At 41.7% G+C, this 24,203-nt stretch overlaps 1 pseudogene; it reads right to left on the reverse strand.

Moving 5' to 3' along the window:
* LOC131238895 (probable boron transporter 2) overlaps positions 1-23,887 on the reverse strand; it is a 46,153-nt pseudogene extending 22,266 nt beyond the window's left edge.
* Between the last annotated feature and the right edge of the window lie 316 nt (positions 23,888-24,203).

The raw sequence follows: 24,203 nt of genomic DNA on the forward strand, positions 1-24,203 counted from the left end.
CACGTGTCGACAGATTTCATTATGGGCTTGCCGAGGACTCAGCGTGGTCATGACGCCATTTGGGTTGTTGTGGATCGTCTGACGAAGTCGACACATTTTATTGCGATATGTGCGACTTGGCCTTTGGACCGGCTTGCGAGATTATTCATCGAGGATATTGTGAGACTGCATGGCGTTCCAGTCTCGATCGTTTCTGACCGAGACCCGAGGTTCACGTCTCAGTTTTGGAGGAGCTTCTAGAGAGCGATGGGTTCTGATTTGCAGCTCAGCACCTCGTACCATCCGCAGACCGATGGCCAGACCGAGAGGGTCAACCAGATCCTTGAGGATATGCTTCGGGCCTGCGCGATTGATTTCGGGGGTAGCTGGGATGAGCATATGCGATTGGCTGAGTTCTCATATAGTAACAGCTATCAGGCGATCATCGGCATGGCTCCTTTTGAGGCACTATATGGCAGACCATGCAGATCACCGAGTTGTTGGACCAAGGTTGGAGAGCGTCGTCTCCTAGGTCCCGAGCTTGTGCAGGAGACGTCAGATGCTATTGATATCATCAGGCAGAGGATGCGCACAGCTCAGAGCCGGCAGAAGAGTTTTGCTGATCGTCGGCGTCATCCCTTGGAGTTTGATGTAGGGGACCATGTGTATCTCAAGGTCTCGCCCATGAAGGGCATAGTTCGATTTGGAGCGAAGGGCAAGCTTGCCCCGAGATTCATAGGACCTTTTGAGATCACTGGGCGCGTTGGCGTCATGGCTTATCAGCTTACCTTGCCATCTCAGTTGTCTGGCATCGACAACGTTTTCCATGTCTCTATGTTGAGGAAGTGTGGGTCAGACATCGTTCCTGTTATCGATTGGCAGCCGTTAGAGGTTCGTGAGGACGCTTCTTATATCGAGCAGCCAGTTCGTATCCTTGATCGGAAGGGGCAAGTCCTCCGCACCAAGGTCATTCCGTTGGTGAAGGTTCAGTGGGGTCACCATTCTGTTGAGGAGGCTTCTTGGGAGCGCGAGGCTGAGATTCGAGAGCGTTATCCTCATCTTTTTGATGATTGATTATGTGTTGTATGTTGTATGTTATCTCTAATTCTATATAGTGATGTTATGTTTCTTCTCCCTCTTGAGTTCTGCCTAGTTGCGATGATTGTGTAAATTTTGAGGACAAAATTTCTATTAGGAGGGGAGAGCTGTAAGCCCCGTATCCTAGACAGTACCGTTCCATAGGCTTCCGCGGTCTTTCCGGTCGAATTCCGGCAACCTTCGACCCTTAACCGGTATTTGCGCCGACCTGGATTCTCATGCCATCGACCCGAGTCGACTTAACCCAGGACTTATACCTTAGCGACCGCGTCATCGCCGCGGTTCCGATGTCGCGACTCGTGCGCTGATGGATGCTCTGGTCGGGAGTTGTGGGCCAGCGTTTAGTGCGAGGAAACGCCGCGCGTGCAAATTCTAAGGGAATCTCTACAAGGTGTCACATCAATCAATCAATCCCATCATGTCAAGTACACATCACCTTTCACCCTTTCCCAAGCAAACCCCAAAGTCAAAAAGTTCTTACACCACCCATACCCTTTCTTACAACTTTTGCCAAAAAAGTCAAAAATCTCTTACACTCCCATCCCTCTCTCCCACCCATCACTCCCTCTCTCTCTCTCCCTTACAAGTCTCTCTCATTTTCAAACTCTCCCATAAGCAAAATCCCATACGTATGAACCTCTCCAAGCTCTCCCATGGTGAGAAAAATGCTCATGTGTGGCCCACCTTTCCATCCCTAGATCTCTCATCTCAACCATCCATTTCTCATCTTCCTCCATCAAAGAGAAGCACAAGGAGCAAAGGAAGCCAAGGGAGCAAGAAGATCAAGCGGTGGGTGTTTTGATAGGATAGTTTTTAATGCTTTTAAGATGGGCCAAGTGAGGCCAACCGATCAATGGTTCGGATCTCACTTTGAACCCTAAGATGTGGCCGATGGCCCACTTGGATCATCATGATCATTCCATGATGGGGCCATTCTCCATGGACCCCATCATGATGTTTATTTCTTTGCATGCTTAGGGTCATCTAGACCGTCTATTTTAGTGGAGAAGGGATCTCCACCGTTGGATTTCGATTTCATGGACCCACATGTGATAGGACCCACTTGATGTATGATTCAGTGCAAGGGACGGACCATAGTGCCGGGGTCCCTCCATCACGCGGGTCTCACTCTCTATCCTTCTCTCTTTTATTTTATTTTATTTTATTTTTGTGATGATAATGAGGTTATGTGGCCCACTTGAATGGACCCCACCATAAGGTAGGTATTTTATCTAAACCATTTATAAGTGGGGCCCACCTTATATGTGTAGTACCATGCCATCCATCACTTGGTGGCCCACCTAAGCAGGGCCCACCTCCAAGGAATATGGAAAGTCCAGCGTCCAGGGATGCTGGACGTTCGCTGGAAAGAAACATAAATATCAGCTTTTTCCCAAGCTTTGGGGTGGTCCACTCATGTAGGCCCCACCTTGATGCATGTATTCAATCCACGCCGTCCATTCCCTTCTTGACCCCATTTCAGGCGTTGAGCCGAAAGATGGGATCAATTAGACCTTTGGGCGGGCCATACCATACCAAATGGTGGTTTTCACCATTGAAACCTCCCCTGATTTCCTATACGCCAAAATATGTCCGATATTGGACTTGTTTTGCTCGTGCTGAGCCATGGAATGCCATTGGACGATGTGGATTGTCAAAATATGGACCCCACCTGCAAAATCCTAAGAAAAACAGAAATAAAAAAAAAATCATCAATACAGCAGCCGCGGACGAGCTGGCGGACAGCTACCCACGGCTGTAGCCGTGGGCCCCACCTTGATGTTTATGTGTCATCCAATCCATTCATATGGTGGACCATGAGGTCAGTGGACCACCCTCCAAATTTGAGGTCCATCCAAGACTCGGGTGGCCCACATCAAAGGAAACAGTGTGAATTAGACTCTACCCTTGGAACCCTTTCTGGGCCCACAGAAGTTTGGGATCAAGGTGAAATTTGTTTTCACCCTTCATCTGGGCCCACGTGGCCTTATCAACGGGTTGGATGACATAGCAACATTATGGTGGGCCCCACATGGAGCCCACAAAAATGTATGTGTTCCATTTCCACCGTCCGCCTGGACGGTGGAGCCCACTGTGATGATTGTGTGGAGCCCATTGTGATGATTGTGTGGAGCCCACTGTGATGCGTGTTTGTGTGTGTGTATATATATATAATATTATATTTCATATAATTTTGTATGTATTATGTATATATATATATTATATACTATATTATATATATATATATTATTTTTTTTACTAGTGTTGAGGCCCGGGATTGAGGCCCACCTTGATATATAGGTAAGGCCCACCTCAATTTGCTTGAGGCCCATGATTGAGGCCCACTTTGATATATAGGTGAGGCCCACCTCAGTTTGCTTGTGGCCCATGTTTGAGGCCCACTTTGATATATATGTAAGGCCCATGGGTCGAGGCCCATTTAATGCATTAGGGGCCCATGGGTCGAGGCCCATTAAGATGTAATGGGGCCAATGGGTTGAGGCCCATTTGATGTACATATGGGGCCCAATTGGTGTGGCCCATTTGATACATATAAGGCCTATAAGATTAGGCTCATTTGATGCATTCTAAGGCCCACGGGTCATGGTCCATTGCAATGCACATAGGGCCCATTGGTGCGGCCTAATGATGTGGCCCACTTGATGAATATAAGGCCCATATGATATGGCCCATTTGACATATTTAAGGCCCAATGGGATGTACCTAAGGTTCATTGCAATGTGCAGTCCCAACATGATTTATGTAATAATGTTTACGTCAGGGCTATGCCTTGGGAGCAATGGTGTTTTGACGTCCACATTGCAAGTATAGTGTGGTTAAATGTCCGCATTATGACTTTCCCTAAGGCCCGTTGTTAGGCTCGTACGTCTGATGTGTAGGCCGTTTAGGCCCATCTTCGTTATGCACATCATCCATCCTATATAACATGTTTAGTTCCATGATTCATGATCATATGCATCATACGTATGCTTGATATGAGAAATGATTGATCATAGCATATGCCTTCGGGCAGATTGTTTAGGGGCTCTCGTACAAGGGGTGTTGCCCTACATGAGCGCACGATACGCGCAGGATTGCTGCATGACTGCATAGTGTGATTCATGCATTCGCATTGTGTGATATGGTTACTGTACGCCCTAGTGACATTAGGGCCGTAGCCTCCACAGACGTATCGTGGTTGGCAGAATTGGATACCGGAAATACTGTTCTACATGGGGTGCGATAGATATCTCTGGGTGAAAGTCCCTAAACCCTTATGGTACTGGGAGGTTGCTCCAATGTCTAGATCGAGTGGGTGCATGAGCACTGAGTGCCGATTACCAGACGGTTGCGCTTTCCACTGTGTCGTGGTCGGTTGGAAGGGGGTGCGGCCTTACCCGCCCGAGAGTAGGGGGCAATGCTAGGCTGAGTCTGACCAGCTCGAGGAATGGGTTTGCTATTGACGAGCCGAGCCCGATATTGGCAGGCGGATAGTGAGGTCTTTTTCACTCACCTTATTGCGCGCGATGGGGCGGCAATCTGGTTTGGAGTGTACTAGACCCCGGTGATATTCCAGATTTTAAGCTGTATTGATATGTGAACTTAGATGAGGATTTGTATGCTTGAGTTGCATTTCGCATTGCATGGCCTTGGTATGGCCGACATCATTCTTTGCACCGCATGGCCTTGGTACGGCTAATGGTATTCTTGGCATTCATCAGCATGTTCCGTATTACTCTGATACTGCATAACTGCATTACCACCTTAAGCATACACTTTCATCACCCTCTAAGCTTTCTATAAGCTTATGCACGACCGTTGCGTGCAGGTGACATTGGATCGCAGCAGCGTTGAGGCTTGGACGCGTGGCCTATCATTTTGGAGTTTTTGTTCATCATCATTGTATTTCCCTTTATGCTCATTGTACTTGTAAAGTTTTTTATCATAGTGGAAATGTGATGAAGTTTTTGGTTGTTGTTGTGGGTTATGCCTTTGGTTATGCTTATTACGAATCAAACTGATGTTGAAAATCCTCTTTGTAGCATCCCAGGATCGGAACCTGGCGAATGGGCGCTGGGGGCCGAGAATGGGGTTCTACGGAGGCTGTCGGCGCCGGATTCGCCGATCGGGAATTTTGTGAGCCAGTTTCCGAGTTTGGGGTGTGATACCTATTGATAATGGAGCATGCCCCCAAAATAGCAAATACGAACAGCAACAATGCAGTTCACATGCATACCCTGCCCATCCAAATGACATAAGTAGCTGTAGTGAAAGGAAACTCATTTTGCATGTATCATGAACATGAAATTCAGTATCCTTATTTTTTCCATTGAACATAAGCAAATAACATACCACCCAGTCCATGCTAGAAACAGCTTTCATCCCAAATCCGGTCTATCTTTCACGAAGTCAAACATGAAGGTGTACATAAGTACTGTGTGCTCTGCTACACCGAGAATCAGCAAAGGCTGACCGCCAATGATTGAGTGTATGATCCCGCAAATTGTAGTGGATACCAATGTTTGAACTGCAGTTATGATCCCATCTGCCATGACTAGGTAACATATATAAACCCAAGTTAGAAATATATGTGTGAGCCCTTCATTTTGTAAAGAAAGATGTTGCACTGAGCAGCTAATAACTGAAATGGTATAGCATCAAAATTTTTGGATAGTAGATTACTCTAATTGCAAGGTTAAGGTCATGTTTCGACACTCCATTGAAATGTAATAATTCAATTCAGTATGGTGGGATGACCCAAGTGTTGCTAGCCTTCCCATTCATCATGAGAGACTAGCAACCCAAACAACAATTCAGGTAGTTCCAAGTCTAATGTAAAAATGGAATTGGAATTCGGGGCTAGTTGTCTTTTTTAGTTAAAATGGTCATACCTCCATGGGGTTCATTTCCTCTATGTTAGTCGAATATAGCGATTCAGTCAAACTGGGCAACGGGAATCCAATTGAGATATGGAATGAAATGAAAAACTACTGTAACAATTGGTTTACCTGTATTTCTCTCTAGCTGTTCGCCAAATGCCATGCACCCAAACATAGAAGAATTGACCTGCATGTATGACAACAACATATGCTTAAATCTAAAATATGCAGCTCCAATCCTCCCACATGTAACATCCACTTGAAAGAATGCACATAACCGTCATGCATGAGCAATCAATACAGGAATGTACAAGTAAAACCATAAAACCAGAGATACTCACTGCACTTTCAGGATCTCTTCCATAATTAACAATCTCATTCTAAAGCCCTTCTCCCTCCTCCTTTACCCGAGCTTGGGATCGGCAATGCAAGGAGTTGCATTGGTGGAGTTAAAAAAGGGCTCAAGCTCCATTTGGTTTGGAAAAAAAATGTATTCATAAATACTAATGTGATGACCAAATGGAGCCTAAGACTATAAATAAGTTCAAATATAGAGTACAAAATTCAGTACATATTAAAAAAATATAAAAAAAAACAAATCAAATAACATCTACAAAAGCCATGGACAGGAGCTATTTCGACCCAATATATTTGGGTCTACTGCCCCCATCAGGTTCTTAACAACCATGGGTGATGCTGCGGAACCTGTTGTACAGGATTCTTCTTCAGTTAGCCCTGAGATAGTTCGGCCCATCAAATTCAAAAGGCCTGATAAAACAACCAGGCACATAATGTAGATTTTGGATAAGGAAGTAGTGGAGGCAGTAAAGGTAGATAGAGAGATCCCTAACATAAAGCCCGGTTATATTGTCCAGCTTAAAGTGGAAGTGCCCGACAACAAGCGTCGAGTTTCAATTCTGAAGGCATCGTTATAGCAAGGTGCAATGCTGGTCTGAATACAACATTTAGATTACAGAGGCTGGTAGCAAGTGTTGAAGTGGAATCTGTTTTCCCTTTATACTCTCCCAACATAAAGGAATTCAAAGTGCTGGACAAGAAGGAAGTCAGGAAGGCAAAACTATATTACCCTAGGGATAGAATGAATGCTCTCAGGAAATGAGAGTTGTACAAGTGAGACTCTCCCCCTGATTTTTCTTCCCAATGGATTTGATTGAATCAATTTTCATATTTTATTCGAATGCATCAACTGATACTTTTGCACACAAGATGTCTGGGGAAATGGTACCTGGATCCACAGATACCTAACATACGGTTTCATCGGATTGGGTCTAGATTTTGGGTCTGATTAAGAATCCAGATCCTACTCAGTTGGATCGGATTCCTGTCAATTTTGGGTAATAAAAATCTCTAAATCTGTTCACAGATGTTGGTTCTGATCTAATCAGGTCTAAATGTGGGTACAATGCTTCAAATCTTATTAGAAATATGGTCAGATACTTGAATCCACCGTATATTTATGTACGCATTTTATTTTTATTTTTAATTTCAATATTTATTTTATTAAAAAAAAACCATTTAGCATTCTCCAACCGATAGTTCAACTGCTGAACATCTCAACTTAGTTTAGGTCGATATAAACCATTGGAGAAGCAACATCCCTTGATGCTATCAATATAACCACTTCTAAAGGTTTTAGAATTTATGAGAAAAGGAACTTTGTGACATTGGATAAATTTCTATAGCATAACAATATAACACATTTAGAGGAAGTCAGATGCTTGGTTCCCGCACATGCTCTTTCAAAGCAAGGGTACCAAGTATAATTTTAACATCCTGTCAAAATCCAAAAATCCCCCAAATGAAAGTTTCAATTTTTTAGCAATGCAGAACGAAATTCAGAGAAAGAAAACAACCAAACGCCATTTCAGAATCATCTGCACAAAATCAAAAGAAAAGGAAAAGAAAAACCTAGTTAAAGTTTCTACCATTCTACCAATAAAGAAAAGCAACTAAGAAAGCTTAAACACCCAACAACATTACAAAAAAGGAAGTTTCAGGATATTTTGCCAAAAGCCAAGAAATCCAGATGAAGTTTCCAGCTTCCCAGCATTGCAGAACCGAAATCATAGAAGTAAAATAACCACAACACTATACAACAGAAGATTATTTCTGGTTCCGAAATTAGTAGCCTCTCTTCCACGACTTGGAGATGGGTTCTGGTGTTCTGTTGCTGGTGGCTCAGCTTCACCATTACCAGCATTAAAACATTCTTATCTCGCCTTATAAGGCTGATTTCTACCTCTAATTGATGAACAGGCACAGAGATTTCTTGTGCAAGATATATATGTTGGGCAAGTGATAGTACAACATACAGAAACAGAGATTTCAATGGTGCATCCAACCACAACTGATTTTGAAAATAGAGAGAGAGAGAGAGAGAGAGACTAATCGTTCTTCTCCTTCTTGCGGCGAAGGGGATTTTGAAATTGCTAACGAGAGAGGGAGAGAGAGAGAGAGAAAGAGAGAGAGAGAGAGAGAGAGAGAGGTTGGGAAATAGAGAGGGGAATGCGGTCGAGAGACGGGGAGAGGTTAAGGGAGAGCGGGAGATCGAGAGATGGCGAGGGAGAGGCTGAGTGCGAGAGAGAGAGAGAGAGAGAGAGAGAGAGAGAGAGAGAGAGAGGGTGAGGAAGCCTAAGAGATGGAGATAGGTAGCAGACGTAAAAGCCCTTGTTTTGGGAGGTACACGGGCGGGAGAAAATGGCGGAATGAAATTTGGGGAGGGGTACGTGACGGACGGCTCATTAAGACCATGGGTTTTATGAACGTGGGGCCCACCATGATGTATGTTATTTATCCACTCCATCCATTAAATTTAAAATATTATTTTAAGGGTTATTACAAAAAATGAGTTAGATCGAAGCTATAAGAAGACCACACAACATATTAACAATAGTATTTAATTTTTATTATTTCTTATTGTCTGGTCCACTTAGACCTTTAATCTACATGACTTTTTGCCCGATCCACTGAAATTATATATCAAAATTTATAGATGGCTTAGATCAAACACATATATTTCAATGGGCCCCATGGAACCCCTTAAGCACCATCAATATCTAATACGGCTATGACGAGAGGGTAGGCTTTAGGTACGGATCAATTAGGTTTTAGGCATGGATTAAATTCGTAGCTGAAAACTTTCAAAGTCCATGCCCTTTGCTCGATTTTTTAGTAGTGAAAGTAGATCCCTAACCAACCAAAAAAATAGTGCCACGGGGTGAATGAAGAAGTTGCTCCAACTATTGGGCTTGAACAATGTGCTGCGACGTTTCGAAAAGTTCTGTATAGAGAACATAAGACAGGAGGAGCTAGAGAGTATTTCTTTTTGCCCTCTGTCATGGCTCATGCATCCAAAAATAGAGTTGGGCAGATTAAATCTGACCACTTCGAGCTGGGTAAGACAACTAGACTCAGCCAATATGCAAGGAAAGAAGCTAGCTCAGTTTCGGGGGTAAAAGTAGCCGGACCCCTTCTCTGGCGAGCAGCCTCCAGCTCTAGAGAGTGACTTCCAGAAAACCTGAGGAGAAAAGGAAAAGTATAAGAAACACATGTATACTGTAAGAGACAAGAAGAAAGAAGAAGAAGTATTAAAATTATATACCGTAGGCATCTTGAGAAATGTGCTAGTCACTAGAGGGGGAATATTTTATGCACATCTGGAAAGTTTGACATCTCCTTGAAAAGCTTGATGGTAGAAGTGAAAATTTGAGGCACTCTTCCCGATGCAACATAAGCAAATTTTGCATTAGTTGGAATGTATTCATTGAGGAAGGAGCCCGTGATGGGAAGGCCGGCCATTTAATGCAGATCCCATAGAGTGATACTCGCTTCACCGATCGGTAAATGGAAAGAGTTTATGGCAGAAGACTAGTGCTTTAGGAATCCTTTGTAGATTAGAGTGTCTTTATGGAAGAAATCAGAGGTGGCTTCTATCGCTACATATATGTTCATTGCATTAAGAACCCCTTTGTATTTTTGGAGGATAGCCTTAACCCACGAACTATAGAATTGACGATGGGAAAAGAGACTACGTGTCCTGAATTCAACCTTTCCCCATAGAGAGTCACGATCACGGAAGCGTTGTTGGATGGTTTCGAAGTAATGAGTGGGATACAGAGAGTGGGGATTATGACATGAGGTAAGGAAGTGCATGTATGATATCTGTCCAGTCTTCTGCACCATACACTTCTCTGTGAGGAAGCCTTCCAAAATCTTTAGTTCATTAATAACCCAATTCGCTATGTATAACAGTCGATTCTGCGTCATGTGATCAAAGGGCTCACTCTGGATTATGGAAAGATGACATTGCAGATTTAAGGGAATGATGACAGTCTCATCCTTGTAAGGATTCTTAAATTTGATCACATCCTCCTGTGATTTGATCATGTCCCAAATGTTTTGGTAATGCTTGTTATGGTCCTTCATCTTCTTCTGGAAAATTTCATCTTTACTCTTCTGCTTTTTGCCTTTCAAAATGGAGGAAGGAGGGGAAGATTCGGCAAGAGCGGAGTGAGAATCATCAGTGCAGAAGTTGGTATGAATTTTAACCAGTTTTCCCAATTAAACTCATGGGCCTCCGTTGGTGGTCCTTCCTAGTCTCTCATTAATACAGCATTGCGAATAGAATCAGGAAGATGTTGGATTCGATCAGCTAGCGATCTGAGGGTCTGGTACCTTGAAGAGAGAGGAATAGTCTTCAGTAAGTCTAGACCTCTTCTGAGGGCTGTCTCCTGACGGTTGGGGATTCAAAGATTCAGCAGCATATTCATCAAGTGAAGAATGTGGTCTCTTGGAATGAGCCATAGTAAAAGCAAGCAAAAGTCTATAGGGGAGTTGTGCGCAAGCAGTTGTGCGCTGAAGGAGATTAAGCGCTGAAGGAGATTGTGCATTGAAGGAGGTTGTGCTAAGGAGTTGTGCGCAAGGAGATTGTGTGCTAAAGTGGTTGTGCACAAGAAGTGGTTGTGCGTAGGAACTGGTTGTGGGCAGGAAGTGTTTGTGCATAGGTATATGTTGTGTGAAAGGGATTTGCACGAAGAGGAAGCCGGTCAAGATTCTGAATGGGGGAAATGAAATTAAGTCTTGCTTTTATAGTGTTCTGAACTCGGGTCAGTTGTGCGAACCATTACCGTACAACAAGCATTGGTTGTGCGCAAAGAATGATGTGAAGGAAAATTTATGGATTAATCCTCCATTTCATCTTAAAAGTAGAAAATCAGAAATGAAGGATCAAGGGGGCATCTATTGAGGCATAAAATTATCATCAGTCAGAAGATGTGAAGAGAAAAAAATGAAATTTCTTATACTTTGGTTGTGCAGCACACAATAAGAATTTATTTAATAGTTCCATTGTTCGGTGCACAATGAGAGTATGAACACAAGGGAGCTAGCGCACAATGGAGACTTATATTATGTGGATTAAGAGGTTTACACGTGTGGAAGTCTATAAATACTCCAATTCCCCTTATGATTCATTCATAAGAAAAGCAAGATTAGAGCAGCAGGAGAGAATTCATACTTCGGGACAACTCAAGTATTCGAGCGCACAACTAGTGAGCTACACAACCAGTTTGGACACACAATAGCTCTGTTCATATCAAGGGTTCATTGCACAGACAGTCAGTTTAGTTGATAATTATTCAATGTTAAAAGATCAATGTATCTACTCAGAAGCACAAAATCAATCAGAGTGGATGTCATTCCAGCACAACAATATTCAGATCTGAAATGCTGCAGAAGTTAATATCAAATGTTTAATATCTGTATTGGTTTATGTAAATGCTTTACTTTGGAATCAAAGGAGATAAAGTATGTAAACAAATTCCAGAATAGATAAATATTGTGATTGCTCTCTTTATTCTTATTTTGTTAATTATTGAGTAAAATAAATTCCCCCAAATCGAATGCATTTGTTTCTTATCGAAACACAGTCCACTTGACAGAACCAAATTTTCCAACTTAAAGCATGATATTGGTTTGTGCTTTATTAAATAATTATCTTGTTTCTTTTTATGCATTGTTTGTTTATGTTTATTTTTATTAAATGCACAAAATGTTAATAATGATAAATTTTAAAATAAATAAGTAAAAAAAATATCAAATTTTATGATTTTTCAACTAGTCGAAGTACATACTCGACCAGTCAAAATTTTCAACCAGTCAAAGATCATGCGATTTCATCTAAAAAGGAGGAAAATCACTTTTTCTTTTCATTTCTCATCTTCTTTCTCGACTAGCTGGTGCCCCATTCGACTAACCCATCATCCATGCTTGCCAGTAAGTGTTTTTCTTTCAATTTCCTTATAATATTTGGTAATTAATTGCTAGCAAATCTCTTTTAGGTATTGTATTCTTCATTTGAAACCCTATTTGGGGTGGGTTTCTTCAAAAACTGATCCAGTCTCATTCCTTTCACTTTCTTTGATTTCTATCTTGTGCAAACTAATATGGAGTATCGATCAAAGAAAATGGCATGCAAAAATTGTGCTAGCTCATCATCTAGATCTACTCCTATTGGTGTGAGAACCCTACGGGCCCTAGAGGAGGATTTGGAGCACGTTCGGGATTTCCGCACTAAGGATATTCTCATCGAAAGAACAGTCAATGTTGATCATATTTCTTCTTTTGGTCTAGTTCACATTCTCAATGAAATCAGTTGGGAACGTATTTTGGGATGGGGTAGAACGGCTTACCGCTCCATTGTGCAAGGAATGTATGCATTAATCTACGATGTATCTCTTGATAACTTAACATTCACAATTAAATTCGTTGAAGGGACATTCCAAGTTTCATTGCACGTTATTTCAGCGTTGATGGAAATCGATGTTACGGAAGGTGGCATACCTATTGCCACATTAACTGAAAAATGTCACATACTGAAAAGCAAGTGATAACAAGTAAGTTGTGTCACTTTAATGCCAAATGGAGGTTGGGAAATGCTCTCCCTGCAAACCAAATGCTCCTTAAGTATAGAGTCTTGTATAGAATTTTTACTTCCAATGTTTATCCTCGATCAGGGAATAAGACTGATCTTACTTCCTTTATGGTTAGAGTTTTTCATTCAATTGTGCCGGGTATGTGTATTTATCTTCCATCGGTAATTTGTTACATCATTATTCAGTATCGCTTGCATCCCAAGCATAGTTCGATTCCTTTTGCATATCTTATGACTTTCCTTGCATTGCATTATAATGTTCAAATCCCATTGGCTGAGGCACCAAAATCCGAAATCCCATTCAATAACTCTAATCTGAATAAGATGAACTTGAAACCTCTTCCTAGTCAAAATGAAGAAGAGGAGGAAGCACAACAAGCTATAAATACAACCATGGATGACATTTTCGATGAGTTGGAAGAATCAGATATCTAAATGATTTTGACTACCAAGCCTCCGAGGTTGATGAGCATCTCAAATTACTAGAGGAGAAGGTTGAAGCGTTGCATGTATCATAGGAAAATTTGGTTCAAACCCACAAGTCTTCAATGAAGTACATGAAGAAGTACTTCCATCACATCAACCAGAGTTTGAATCAACTTGACCCATCAATGCCTGCTCCGTCTTCTTCCGGGTTGGATTGAGATTAATTATCTCCTAGTTAAACTTATTTTGATGGTTATGTAACTTAAAACTTTAATCTTGTGATGGTGCTTGAATGATTTCCCTTAAGACTTCCTTGACACTTTTTAATTTTCAATGTCATCTGGTTTCCCGACATTTGCTATTTCATATGCTTACTTCTACTTAACCTATTTCATAGCTATCTCATATGCTTCTTCTTAATATTCATAGTCTATCATTGCTTACTTGGTACTTATATCATTCTTCCTTTGTCAACTTGTGCTAAAAGGAGGGAGAGTTGGTTATAATTATACTAGTGAAAATGGAGAATGCATGAATGATTTGCATTAATGCTATGGAATGGTATATATATGTGTGTGTGTGTGTGAGGGGGAGTACCGAGGAAATGCTATTTGAGGGGGAGTACCAATTGAGCATCATAACCTTTAAGAAGCTCCTACTACAAGATTTCTTCGAATTACAAGACTTCAAGTATTTACATACCTGTAATGATATTTTTTTGTCACGAAATTGACAATGGGGGAGATTGTAAGTTTTAAAATGATTAATCATACTTTAGTTGTCAAATTTTATAAAGCCAAAACAACTTGATAAGAGATCTTCAATATTGGTCCATAATCGAGAAAAGATCAAGCTCAAGATAAAGAGAAGATTAAGCTCAGAGGCAATGGCCAACCCAACAAAGAGGAGAGTGGCAATGGCCAACTCAACAGAGAGGAGAGTGGTAGTGGCCAACTCAACAAAGAGGATAGTGGCAATGGTCAACTCAACAAAGAGAAAAGTAACAAGGGCTAACTCAACAAAATTGGTAAAGGCAAAGGCAAAGCTTTTATCCATCGCCCCACATAAAAATAATGAAGATCACTTGTAATTAACATCATATGATAATTCCTAAAGGATAAATAATTGTTAATAGTAAATTAACAAATGCATGGAGAGAATCATAATATCATAAAAGCATAAAAAGGTAAGATAGGATAAAACAACTTAAATTACTGTAAGCTTAAAGGATTCCCTCACCTCTAGTCATTGGATTGCTTTCTAATGTTACTAGATGTTTGTAGATGTACTTCAAATTCAATTTTTATCCTAAATTACAAAACTTGTATGGTTAAAGTTTACTCTGGAGTTTGTCTTATGATTTATGGTTTACATCAACTTGTGATCTAAAAAGGAAAGTAGATGGACAACTCACCTTCTTCAGCACCTAACCTTAGCCCAATAAATGCTTCTGTGAGTCTATTTTCTGAGTTAACTCGGTTGGGCTCACTGGTTGATGAATTTTCATGGTTATGAGTTAAAAATTGAATGGAACTTAACATCTAATGAAATTAGAAGGAAGATCTTCACCACAGGACTTTTCCTTTTAGCATGGTTGGTTAGAATCGATCTGAACCTGGTTTGGTTGTTGTTGGACTCAGTGGTTCCACTGAGTCAACTCGGCTAGCAAAGTCACTTTCTCTCCTGGTCGTCTTCTTCTTCTTCTTCTTCTTCACTTTCTTTTCTTTTTCTTCTCTCCCCATTTCTCCTTCTCTTTCTTTGTCTCTCTCTCTCTCTCTCTTTATTTCTAAATGGTTGTTAAGGGGAGAGTTTAAATAGGGATTCTCCATATTGGTCTCCCGCATCTCGTATGCAGAATGAGTTACGCGTTCCGCAAGCGATGCTTGCGGCTCCATGGACGAGCAGCGTAAACGCAATTCGCAATTGTCCTTTCTCTCTCTCTCTCTTTTATTATCTTAACTTAGTTAAATCTGACTTTGATGATGGTTCAGATTGACTGATAACAGTAATTTCATCATCTTGATCAAGTTGGGTGTGACAATTTGATCATCAATAACAACATTTATAGATTCTTGTATCACCCCAGTTCTTTTATTTATGGCACAATATGCTCGACTGTTTAGAACATATCCTAAAAATATTCTCTCATCACTTTTAGCTGTTGAGTGTCAAATATTGCATATTTTTCCCTACTTATATCTTAGTTTTATGAACATAATACTGCTTAATGTTATATTTTATACATGTTTGCATTGCAAGGAGAATTTGAGAGCTTAAATTAAAAAGAATGTTAAAAGTATGGATTTGATGCTCAAGAATCACCAAGGCAAGGGATGGATCTTAGGAGACCAAGATTGAAGAATGCACATGCCAAAGATCCAAGGAAACTAAGTGAGGAATGAAGAGAATCAAAGATTTGAAGTGAATTTGCATGATTCTCGACTTACCTAAGCTCTGGCTTGACTAGCCCTGACTGTAAGACCTGTATCCTAACCCATACTGTTCCATATCCTTCCACGGTCCTCTCGGTTGAATTTTGATGACCCGCAATCTATAATCGGCATTTGCACACGATCCTGAGTCATATCTCGTATTCCTTAGTCGGCTCGACCCGAGACTTGTATCCTTGCGACCGCGCAATCGCCGCAGTTCTGATGTCGCGTCTCACGTGCCGAGGTGATACCCAAGCTAGGAGATGTGGGCCCATGTTCAGTTCGAAAAAAATGTCGCACGTTTACAATCCCAAGAGAATCTCTACAACATGTCCCATCAATCAAGTGCACATCAATCACCTCATGTCAAGTACAAGAGCAACCCCAAAGTCAACTCTCTCTCTTACACACCCATACAAGTCAAGTACATACCCATCACCCATCACTCACTCCCCATCACTCCATCACTCACACCCATCCCTCTCTCTCCTTACATCACCTCTCTCTCTCTCTCATCTCTCTCATTTTTTCCCAAGCAACCCAACGTCCATGGCTTCCAAGGAGAGAAGAGCTAGGTGTGGCCCACCTCCCTACCACCAATCCCACCATCCAAAGATCATCTCCACCGTTGAAATGTATCCCTTGGAGCTCTAGGATGAGTTGATGGAAGAAGAAGTCCAAGAAGATCAAAGGTGGGTGTTTTTATGATTTGATTTTTGTGATTTAAGGGCCCACATATGGTGGGACCCATCTTGATCTATACATTGTATCATGGAAGAGCTCATAGTGGCGGAGCTCCTCCCACCTCATCCGATCTCTCTTCCTTTTCTTTATCTCTCTCTCTCTCTCTCTCTCTCTCTCTCTCTCTTGTGATGCATGTGGCCCACTAGATCCACACCGATCATGGACCCATATGATGTACGTTTTATCTATGTCGTCCGATCGTGAGGCCCACCTTGCTGCTGCCCATTTTTGGGCATATCCTGGGTGAATGAAAAATATAAATATCAGTTTGATCCAACCCACGGTGGGCCATCACGCGGGACCCACTTGATGCGTGCGTTGTATCCACACCATCCGTCCCTGGCTAGATGTGGGCCCACTTGATGACACCTTCCATCCAGACTGTCCATCCTCTGGACGTCCAAGACGTCTGGATGGAGTGGAAATACAAATATCAGCTAGATGCAAAGCTGGTGGGTCCCACACGTGTGGATCCACCTCAATATATATATATATATATATATATATATATATATGCGTGTGTGTGTGTGTGTTTTATATATCTGGGCCGTCCATCTATTGGACGGCCATCAGCCATGGTAGCTGCTTTAACATCAGCTATGTGGACTGATTATGAGGTATATGTTATATCAGACCATCCGTCCAGGACGTGGCCCACGGATATATATGTATATATATGTGTGGTGTATCCACACCGTCTAGCAACTTGTGGACGGTGCTGGACCCACGGTGATATATATCCATGTCATCCATTACATGGACGTAGGGCCCATGTATGTGTTGTATCCAGACCCTCCAGCATCTGGATGTGGCCCCACCCTGATTTATGTATCTGATCTGCACCGTCTAGATGTACTGGACGGTGGTAGCCACCTTGATTTGTGTATTATTCACACCGTCCACTGCTTGGACGGTGGAGATCCACCTTGAAATATTTATTCTATATCCACTTTTTCCAGCCGTGGACCCCACTTACTACTGTGTGAGATCCAACCGTCTATCAGCAGCTTTAGATGCTGTAAGATGGTAGTTCTCTGGGCCCTGATCACAAGGTATATGTTATAATCCACCGTCCATTCATTGCTGGTGGGTCCCACATGTGTGGACCCACCTGACATATATATTTCATCTAGACCATCCATTAAAGGACTCCATGGCTGGACGTTTGAATAATGGCAATATATATATAGAGAGAGAGAGTAGTGGGGTGGCCCACCCATGTGGACCCACCTTTAAATGCATGTATTTAATATTAGCACCGTCCATCTAGACAGTGCCATGTGGGGCCAAGCCTACTGTAATGTATGTGGTGCATCCGCACCGTCCAATGCTTAGGACAGTGGGAACCACACCATTGATGTATGGGTCTTATCCACACCGTCTAGATGGCTGGACAATGGGACCCACCTTAGATGTATGTGTCCTATCCAAGCCACCCATCTATTTTACCAACATGGGACCACCGTGATGTATGTATTTCATCCACACCGTCCAGATTGTGTTGGACGGTGCCAGACAATGTTTGGTCCGTGCTGATTTACATGGACAATGTTTGGACGATGTTGTCCAACGTTTGGATGGTGCAGATTTACATGGATAGTATTTGGACGGTGTTGTCCAATGTTTGGACAGTGTTGATTTACATAGACAATGTTTAGATGGGGTCGTGGTCTCCACCGTGATGTATTTGTTATCCACGCCGTCCATCTTATGCAATGCAGCCCAACTTGATATATGTATTCTATGTTTACACCGTCCATCGCTGGACGGTGCCATGTGGGGCTTACCATTGATGCATGTATTGTATATCTCCGTCGTCCACCCCTTGGACGTGTGGCTTACCTTGAGGTACGTGTTGTATCCAAATCATCTAGCCATCTAGGTCACCCAGACCGTCCAAATCATGGGGCCTACCTTGATGTGTATGTAGTCCATTGGTGCAGCCCACTTGATGTGTATGAGGCCCATTGGTCACCCCATTTATGCACCCACTTGATGTGTATGAGGCCCATTGGTCACCCCATTTATGCACCCACTTGATGTGTATGAGGCCCATTGGTGCGGCCCATTTATACGGCCCACTTGATGTGTATGAAGCCCATTAGTGTGGCCCATTTATGCAGCCCACTTGATGTATATTAGGCCCATGTGTAGGGCCCACCTATTATGTATTTGAAGCCCATGGGTTGTGGTCCATTGTGATGTATTCGAGGCCTATGGGCAAGGCCCATCGTGATGTATTAAGGCCCATGGGTTGTGGCCTATTGTGATGTATCGAGGCCCATGGGTTATGGTCCATTATGACGCATTCGAGGCTCATGTGATGTGGCCCATAGTGATGTGTAGTAGGCCCATGTAATGCAGCCCATAGTGTTGTGTAGTAAGGCCCATGTGAGTGGCCCATAGGGTTGTGTAGTAGGCCCATGTGAGTGGCACATAGGGTTGTGTAGTGGGCCCATGTGAGTGGCCCATAGTGTTGTATATTTGGCTCATGTGAGCGGCCCATAGTGATGTATTTTAGGTCCATGTGATGCGACCCGCTTGATGTAAGAGACTGCTATGTAAGGCCCACTGAGATTGTATGGGGCCCACCTTGATGCAAATTGTGGCCATTGATGAGGCCGATGTGATATATTTATGGCCCAGTGTGATGTATATTAGGCCCTTGTATGAGGCCATAGGCCCACTGTACGTTTGGCTCCATGTGGGCTACTCCTTGCAAGTAATGTTGGTTAAATGGCCACATTGTTGAGCAATGATGGTTTAATGTCCACATTGTGACCTTCCCTTAGGCCTTGATCGGCCGATTGTCCAGGCTGATTGTTGAGGCAGATTTGGATTCTGATTGTTGAGGCCGACTCCGATTGTCGAGGCCAATTGTTGAGGCCGATTCTGATTTCGATTGTCGAGATCAATTTTGATTACCGAGGCCAATTATTTAGGCCGATTTTGATTCCGATTGTCGAAGCCGATTGTTGAGGCCGATTCCGATTTTCGATTGTTAAGGTTGATTGTTGAGGCCGATTTCTAATGTCGATTCCGACTCTGATTGTCGAGGCCGATTGTTAAGGCTGATGCTGATTTCCAATTGTCGAGGCCGATTATTGAGGCCGATTTCAATTGCGATTGTCGAGGCCGATTCCAATTGTCGATACTAATTTCGATTGTCAATTCTGATTCTGATTCCAATTATCGAGGCCCAATAAAATGCATATGCGGCCCGTATTTGAGGCCCATTGTGATGTGCATTTGGCTCGTGTTAGAGGCCCAATGTGATGTATATGCGACCCATATTTGAGGCCCATTGTGATGTGTATTCATTCCGTGTTTAAGGCCCAATGTGATGTATATGAGGCCTATGTATGAGGCCCATTGTCATGCAGTTGAGGGCCAGGCGATGGAGCCCATTATGATGTATGTTAGGCCCATGTGAAAGTCCCATCGTGATGTGTATTAATCTCTTGAGTGAGGCCCATGGAATTGTATATTTGGCTCTTGTGTGAGGTCATGGGTCCACTGTATGTTAGGCTCTATATGGGCCACTCCTTGGGGGTAATGTTGGTTAAATGTTTACATTGTCGAGGTCGATTGTCGATGTCGGTTATGGATAGCAACTATGAATATGTGACAGCATAACATCATGATATATGCCCATACGCATCTTCTGCATGTTTGTTATGAGATATGATTGACCATTGCATATGCCATAGTGCCGGTTGTTGTGAGACCCCCTGATAGGTGGAGATTGTCTCACTTAAGCACACGATATGTGCATGATTGATGCATGACTGTATTGTATGACTCATGCATCTTGCATTGTGTGCTGTGATTACTATACGCCCTAGCGACATCAGGGATGTAGCCTCCACAGGCATATCGTGGATGGCCAAATGGGACATTGAAAATCTGTTCTACATGGGGTGTTATAGATATACCTGGGTGAAAGTCCCTAAACCCTTTTAGTTCTAGAGGTTGCTCTAACATTTAGACCGAGCGGATGTATGAGCGCATGAGGGCAGTATACCATTAGGTCGCATCTCCCACTATGTTATGGTCAGTTGAAAGGGGGTGCAGCCCTACCTGCCCGAGAGGAGGGGGCAATGTTAGGCTGAGTCTGACCAACTCAAGGAATGGGTCTGCTATAGACGAGCTGGGTCTAATATTGGCAGGCGGATAGTGAGGTCTCTTCCACTCACCTTCTTGCGTGCGATGAGGTGGCAATCTGGTTTGAGTGTAATAGACCCTGGTGATTTCCCAGAGAGGAACGGTACTGATATGTGGACTTATTGAATAGGAGTTGCATACTCATTCATTTATTTCATTCACTATCCACTCGGGATGATGGTGTGCAACTAATTGTTGTGTACCATCGCATGGCCAGGATTTCGGTTGGGCGCGTGACTAACCTGAGATCAGAAGTCTACCACATTGAGTCTAACTATCTAAATTTAGGTATGGGACTGGTTTGGATAGAAGCCCTTTATGATAGACCCCATTGCTTGCAATACTATATACTATCATCCCGACTTCACACTTCAGCTTGGTCATTCCATTCGCACCGCATAATGCATTGCAACCTCGGCATCTGATATTGGCTCATTATGTTTTTGCATCGCACAACCTTGATATGGCCATTAACATTCATTCCTTGCATCGTATAGCCTTAGTACAGCTGATGGCACTCATGAACTTACCAGTATATTTTCGCTTACTCTGATATCGTATGATTCATGATCTTATCAGTATTTTTGCTTACTCTGATATCGTATGATTCATGATCTTATCAATATTTCAGCTTATTTTCGACATTGTATGATTATGACATTATATTGAATACTTGGCACTTATCTTGTGCACACACCTACACCACCCTCTAAGCTTTCTATAAGCTTATGTATGATAGATGCGTGCAGGTGGCGTTAGGTTGTAGCAGAGTTGAGCATGGAGCATGCAGTAGTCTTTTAGAGCTTTGATTTTGACATATGTATTTCCCTTTCAGCACTGTATTCAAATTTTTATATTAGTGGATATGTGATGATGATGTTGCCTTTGTGATTTGGGTAAACTTGTGGTTATGCTTAATACAAGTTAAATGTACATTGAAAAATCCTCCTTGTAGATCCCAGGATCAAAATCTGGCGTATAAATGTTGGGAGCCGAGAATGGGGTACTAAAGAGGCTCTCGGCACCGGATTCGGTGATCGAGAATTTTGTGAGCCCGGTTTCCGAGTTTGGGCGTGACACTGGCTCTAGCTCGACCATCCTTGGCTCTAGCTCGACTAGCATAGGAAACTTTGGGTCGAACTCCAGCAACATGATCTTTTAAATTCACGTGATCCTCGACCAGTCGAAGGCCACCCTCGGTCAGTCGAGGATTTCCTTAGACTAGTCAAAGGTTATGTAGATTTTGCATGGACTGCATAAATTTGAGGCGGTTTCTGAACTTTTCTAACTCGATGCGAAAGTTAGAATTCCCCAACTATAAATAGGAGTTCCTAGGATGCTCTAAAGCATCTTCTAAGGTTTTAAGGAGTGGGGAAAAAGGGTGGAGAGCCACCACCAAGAGTTTTTCTTCTTCTTCCTTAGTTTATTTTTATGCTTCTCTTAAGAGTTCTTAGTTCAATCATGTCTATGGTTGGCTAAATCTCTTAGGTAGGGCCAAGAGGTGAAGTTTGTAGCATGATTGGGATGGTTACTTTGCTTTGATTCATGTTTATGTTGAACTTCATCGATTTCTAGTTAATTTTAAGGAATATTTTCAGTTTTCAATGGTTCATTGTGACTTAAATTACAATAAAATCTACGATAGCTTTGAATATCTTCTTTTTCTTATTTGAGATTGTGGGATTGGTAAATTATGTTGTTTGCCATCGTCTCCTGGGCATGGTTAGGTGATGGAATCCCTTCCAAATCTCCACAATTCTCTTCCATTGAGGCTAGATCAATGAGAAGTTAAGAGATTTGATCATCTCTCTTTCTAATTGGATAAGATAGGACTTTGATTCCAATTGGATATCTTGAATCAAGTAACGTAGCATCTTGATAGCTACAAGTGGATCCTTGGCACCCTAGTTCCCACCTTTAAATTCACAAGTTTCAATTACATCATTCACAATTACTCTTTTTAATTATTCAGATTTAGATTTACATCTTCTTCTAGTTCTAGTTCTACTTACTTTCAGAAATGTACGAAATTAGTCCCTGTGGATTCGACGTCGGTCTCACCGAGATTTTTATTACATCGCGACCCTACACTTGGGGTTGTGAACATTAGCTTCAAATTTTCTCACATTTTTTCGATCTCGTAAAATGAAACATTTACTTTCAAAAGGGTGAAAATATTTAACAAAGGGTTTTTTATCAAACCAAAGTGCATAAACTGTTTTATTTTTACCTACTCTTATGTAAACACGATTAATAGTCTAGCGAGTGGTATTAACAGCTTCAGCCCATAAATTTTTAGTTAATTTTAAACTATTTAGCATAACACTAGTCATTTCTTGAAGAACTCTATTTTTCCATTCAGCAACACCATTTTTCTAAGGAGTTTTAAGAGCAGAAAACTCGTGTAATATTTCGTGGTCATTACAGTACTTCTCAAAATTGCTATTTTTAAATTCAGTACCATGGTCACTTCTTATTCTGATCATAGACAGTCCTTTTTCAGTTTGGATGTGTTTAAATAATTTTGTGACTTCGTCAAAAGCATCCGACTTTACTCTTAAGAAGGCTACCTATGAATATCTAGTGTAGTTATCTACTACAACTAGAAAATATTTCTTTCTGCCTCTACTCTTCATTCAAGTTAGTCCAATTAAGTCTCTATGGAGTAGTTCAAGAGGTCTTGTAGTGGATAAGGAGTTCACCTTTTTTGTGACTAATCCTAATTTGTTTGCCTATTTGACAGGCACCACATATTTTATTTTCTACCTTTTTCAATTTGGGTAGACCACGTAGACGATCTCTCTTGCTCAATTTATATAAGTCTCTATAGTTTACATGTCCAAGACGATAATGCTAAAGTTCAGTTTCGTCTGTTTGGACCATGTAATAAGAGTGATTTGTAGAAAGAGAGTCATCAATGATATAGCAATTTTCAGAGGTTCTTCGACCATTTAATATTATGTGACCTTGATTATTGATTATCTCACATCCGTGATCTGAAATTTTATATTATGACTATTATCATAGATATGAGATATGCTCAACAAATTATGTTTTAAACCTTCAACATATAACACATCTTTAAAGATAGATAGATTTGAAAGTTTTACATTACCTCTTCCAATGATCTTGCAGTTGTTATCATCTCCAAATGTAACTAAGCCGCCATCAATTTTATTGATGTCTGATAGAATCGCCTTGTCACCTATCATATGTCTAGAACATCTACTGTTCAGGTTCCATCTTGAATGACTACTTGCTTTGAAAGTTGTGTGGATAACAAGACACTTATCTTTTGGAACCATTTCATTATGGTTTTGGGTTTAGGAGGATCTCTTACTATTCGCTATGTTTGGGAGTAAGAGTTTTTCTTCTTTCTACTTAATCTGTTATTTCCAGAGTTGGATTTAAAGAGCTCTTTAAGTAAGTCCACTATCTTATTTGCTAGAGGAGGATTATTAATTATCCTTTGATTTTTATAGTAGTTGGCATTAGTTTTTGAATTAGAAGTCATTTGAAAGGATTTTT

Source organism: Magnolia sinica, chromosome 3 (genome assembly GCF_029962835.1).
Source record: "Magnolia sinica isolate HGM2019 chromosome 3, MsV1, whole genome shotgun sequence".
Taxonomy (NCBI): Eukaryota; Viridiplantae; Streptophyta; class Magnoliopsida; order Magnoliales; family Magnoliaceae; genus Magnolia; species Magnolia sinica.